This window comes from Prosopis cineraria, unplaced genomic scaffold, assembly GCF_029017545.1.
Source record: "Prosopis cineraria cultivar Desert tree isolate PC_DT_omini unplaced genomic scaffold, ASM2901754v1 PC1017, whole genome shotgun sequence".
In the NCBI taxonomy this organism is placed as follows: domain Eukaryota; kingdom Viridiplantae; phylum Streptophyta; class Magnoliopsida; order Fabales; family Fabaceae; genus Prosopis; species Prosopis cineraria.
In genome coordinates, this window is record NW_026556342.1 from 1 (window position 1) to 5,342 (window position 5,342).

At 32.8% G+C, this 5,342-nt stretch overlaps 1 pseudogene; it reads right to left on the reverse strand.

Annotated features, from left to right (window-relative positions):
- Nucleotides 1–671: 671 nt before the first annotated feature.
- Nucleotides 672–4,969, reverse strand: LOC129299049 ((-)-germacrene D synthase-like; annotated as a pseudogene).
- Nucleotides 4,970–5,342: the final 373 nt, after the last annotated feature.

Sequence of the window (5,342 nt, forward strand, 5' to 3'; positions counted from 1 at the left end):
CCCGTGAGAATGAAACAGTGCTCGTCCCTCACTTGGCTTCTCCATCCTCTCTTCACCGACGTTCGGGTCGCCGGTCACGCAAGCGAGCACTGTGGTTCGGGTAACGGGTTCTTGGTCACTCACTCTGCTGTTAGCCTCCGCATCCTCTCTGTTATTGGTGCGACTGATTCTTTTTCTTCATTCTGTCTTCCATTTGAGAGTTGTGAGCACACGAAGAGCTGGTCTAGGATTTATAAGGGCCGAATTCGTGAGTTGGAAGCTGGTCAGTTATTGTTTTTCTTCTCCCCTGTTCTGACTCAGCTCGTTTTCTTCTCTCCCCCGCATTTTGGTTGCTGCCGATGGCTGCCGTGGCGGGGGGTTTTGTCAAACTCACAGCTTCCTTCTTTTTTGCTTGCGGCCATCGAAGACCATGGGTGGCAAGAAACTTCCTCCTTAATTTCCCTCAGTCTGTGTGTTGCTTCGTGGTTGCTGCCATGGTTTCATGATTTTCCTTTCCCCAGCTCCTATCGATTTTTTTCCCAATTTCTCCTGCCGTCGGTGATTCTAAGGTGAGAAGCTTCAATCTTTACAAAAATGTTGAAATAATTATTATAATGATTATTTAATAATATTAAAATGCAGTGTAAAATTGAATACATTTTAATTAAATGAAATAAATCTTAATTTGTGGCTTATGATCGGTCACCCCTATTTTTTGGGGGCTGACATCCTAATACACACACATGTTGCTCATAGTGGCACAGATTCACAAGTAATAGTGTAATGTAGTCCTTCATGATTCCTCCAGAATGAGTGAAACTATCAGCATCCTTGTATATCACATCCATGAAACGAGCAAGATTCAAAACTATCATAAGAAAGGGCATAGGCACTTGAGTTGGTCTGAGACATTCCTCATTGATATCCTTCCATGCACTGTTAATCATCCTCCTAAATTCATCTATGGCTTCTTGCCTTGACACACCATGCTCCTCATATAGCATTCCCAAGTGAGGCTATGTGCTCTCTTTTCTGCTCGAACTGTACTAACACAAAGTGCTTTAATAGAAAGTTATATAATAATAATAATAATAATATATAAGGAGCGGATAATATAACTTTTAGTACCTAAAAAAGTTTTCTCATCAATTTTAATCCCTAAACTTTGACTCAAACAACTCAAATCTTATAATTTATTGAGTTAACGAATTATAGGGACTGAGTTGTGTACCAAGTCAAAACTATATATAAGGAATTAGTTTGTTTTTGAGTTAAGAAACAATAATGAGTTGTTTTGGTTGTTGGAAAAGATGAAAATGGAATGAACTAAAGAAATAAGAGCAAAAATAAACTAAGTTACCTTTCCTCTTTATGGTTATGATAAAACTTAACATGGCATATCACAAATGTGGTAATTACCTCACCCTCCACAAACTTAATGAATCATAAATCTTAATTTGATGAACTAAATAGCTTTCCTAACCCCCTTATGAACATGGTTAACTTATTTCTAGTGGTGGAGCCACATAGACTTGAGGGGGTGTATAAAATTTACAACTTAGCACCCTTTACTCTTGATATATATTTTACACCCTCTGAATTAAATAAAAAGTATTTAGGCTCAAAAGCTTATTAAATACTTCTTTCGTTAAAAAATGTAAGACATTTTTTGAGAAGTTGGATGTTTTAAAATGTAAGGTATTTTTAGTCTTTTAAGGTGTAATCATTGCCTTTTTTTTTTAAAGTGTTCCTTGACAATGACTTTATATTTATTGTAGAGTATTTAATAGGGGTAAATATGAAAAGATAAGGTTAGTTGGAAAGTAGGTGACTACTTTATTGGGGGTGAGATTTGGTTAAAAATACCTTACATTTTTGAATAGAAGGAGTATATAATATGTTAATGATTTAGATAATATATGAAAAGTATATTTATAATAAAATGCCATATCAATCTGTTCAATATAATTTTTTAAAATGAAAAATGATGATAAAACTATTTATGTATTATAATCTTAGTCCTAACATAATTATTATTTTTAAAAAACATTAATTTTTTATAAATTATTTTGCACTCCCTGACTCTGGGTCCTAGTTCTGCTATTGCCTATCTCCCCTTCACATCTTCATATAGCATTCTAATTTTTTTTAATCTATTCAATTTCTTTCCTTTGTAGCAACCAAATAGGCCCTTAAAACTGAGTTGCTAGTCTTATTTGAAATTCAGGGATTGAACCGATGATTGAGAAAATGTTTAGAGACTAACAAGTTTTATATTTTTTTTAATAAGGAATCATAAAACATCTTTTCAAATGCAGATCAGTTATACATACAAATATATATATATATATATATAGAGAGAGAGAGAGAGAGAGACAGAGACAGAGAGAAACCTCATTGGAGACAATGTCATCCATGAGCCTGCAAACAATAGAAGCAGCATTGACAATCTTAGGTTGTTTTGTGCCCATTTGAAGACGTCCTCAGTTGCAATTTCTCCCATACAAATGAAACATGTCATCGATTGCAACAAAAAACAAGTTGTTACTGTCGCTGTGTTCAAGTACTCTTCAACTGTTGGTATATAGTTCCTATATAACCATCTTGCTTCTGACATGTAGCCTTGCACTACTATCCTTTTAAACTAGTTCAGAAACAGTATTTTATGTAAAAAAAATCATTAATCACATCTAGCTAGTTTATTTTCAAGATTCATTGATAAAGAAATTGAGATATAGTTAATTAATGGACGAGATTTTACCTCTTTTATGGTATAGTCAACACTGTATGATCTTCCTTCTTTCCCAATCTCCTGATCTATTTCTTCAAAGATACTTAGCAGCGGTTTGTAAATTAGCTTCATGTATCCTGGAGATCTTCCAAGCAACTAATATCCCACCTGAAAGGATTAACACTTCAACTTTTAATAGTAGAAAAAATGTATCTGGGAAGAGAGTGGAAAGCCCTAATTTCTAAATTCAACAGACACACATTCAAAATTATACTCCTTCTAGATCAAAATATAGGGCTTCTTTTAGAAACTCTGCTTGGTTCAAAATATAGAACATTAGGTATTTTTATAAATATTTTCAGCTATACTCCTACTTAATTTTACTTTTTTTTTTGGAAAAATTATGATGCATTGAAATTTAAATTGTCATTGTTAAAGCATTTATAATTGAAAATATGTAAAAAAATTTAGAACCATAAAATAGTTATCAATGTCCTATGTTATGATTAAGAGGAAGTATATATATAATAACATGATAACTATATTAAACCTCTCAATCGCTTTAGTGAAGATTTCTAGTTCGTCAATGGACCCATAGACATCATATGTATCATCGATGATGGTTAAGAAGCCAAATTCTTTGCCCATGAGGATCCTGGCTTTGGAATATTGAGGCTCAAAGCAAACCCCAAGAGCCCAAAAGCAACATTCCACAGTCCTATTTCTTACATATGAAAGATTTCTTGGCACGTCTAAAGTACTCCACCACCTAACAACACCACCACGAAAATGAAAGTATGTATGTGTCAGTAATATTTCATAGCGACAATATTTGGTATTTATTCCTGGGAGAATGACATTAAGACTCAAAACTCATAATTTATGAAAGTTAGGTCCCCGAAAATTTTTACTAAAAAATCAGTTATAAACATTTATTCAAATAGTCATAAATTCCGGAATTCTAATTGTAAAAAGGATATTTAAAGTTTAAATATAACTTTCAGTTTGTAATTGAGATTCCTGTTTAATTTGCAACAGTTTGAATTAATATTAGCAACTTATTTTTTGGAAATTTGGTGAAATACTAACTGTCATAAATTCTGATTTTGGAACTTTATTGTCATTCTCCTCCCTTGCTTTTTGTTCCAATACTAGCTCGGCCAAGAACTTACTTGCAAATATTGCCAAATTCTTTCCGATGCAGTTTTTGGAGTGCGTTGAAGTCTAATTTTGCTAAGGTCAAAAGAACTTCATTATAGGAAGGATGAAGGTGGTAGATTGAGATGTACTTTCGTGCCTCTAGCCTTGGCATTCCCCTATATGGACATTGCTTTAAGACATCTTTGAGTTTTGCTGCAAGAAAGGGGTTTGATTCAACGGTGATGGATCGAAGATGATTGGAGGTGAAAGCAAGTGCTTCGTCTAAAATATCTTCTCCATGAATACTCAGATGAGAAGCTTCATACAAACTTATCATTCCTTCAACATCCAAAGTAAGTGTTTCATTGAAGTTTCCTTTCTCATCCTTGAACTTGTTGAACACATCTGGTGGTGATGATTTGTGCATATCAATTAGTAGGAAGAAAAAGAAAAAGAAAAACAGCTACTTTTGTGGGGAAAAAATAGCCTAAGTTATATTTTTATTTTTTGAAAATTAAAAAAAATCATTTTATTTGAAAAAAATACGTGCGGTATATGGAGTATGTGGTGAATAACTTTATTCATGACTTATAAATAGGATATCTTTTCAAAGATTATATATACATATTCTTAGAAAAAAAAATTTCAAAATTTTAATTATCTACCTCATCAATTCAAGATTGTCCAAATATCTTAACTAATTGACTAGAATGCTCATTTGACATGATACAAATACAATAAACACAAGAAAAAGATTGTAGAATATTTTTCTTAAAAGAACTGAGTAAGATTCTTTTTGTATATTTTTTATATTAACATGGAAATCAAATTCCAAAACAAAATGGAGCACATAGGAAGCATGTATACCAGGTGAAACAGGATATCCATGTTGTCTCAGTAACTTGAAGAGTAGGGCTAGAGAATGCAGATCTCCAGTAAAAGTTATTTCATTATTTTCAACACAATCATTTTGAATCTGCTTCAATATTTGATCAATCTCAGGCTCAAAGTGATATGACAAACCCAAACATTGAATTGAATCAACCACTTCAGCTTTCTTCAAGGGCGTCTCCATGGTAGAGACAAGCATCTCCCTCACTTCTTCTTTCAATGTTTCAATATTTTTTCTTCATTTCATCACCAACTCCTACATGTGTGTGTGTGGTTTGAATGAACTTGTCGTTATCATGATTAGTTAGAAACACTGTAAAAATTAGGTAAGGGTGCTCTATAATAGATAACATATTGCATAAATGATTTGAAAATATTAAAATTAATGAAGGAAAAAATTAGTAATAATTACTTCAAAATTCTTTTTGGCATGATTTGAACTGAGCAAGGAACGAAACCAAATGAAAGACTTCATTGAGAACTGAATCAGGTCCCAACTTGGGCCAAAATTGATAGATTTGATTTGGTTTGTTTTGGTATTGTATTTAGTTTTATATTGAAGGTTATACTTTAGGAATTATTGCTTTCTTTTCTTTGCTTG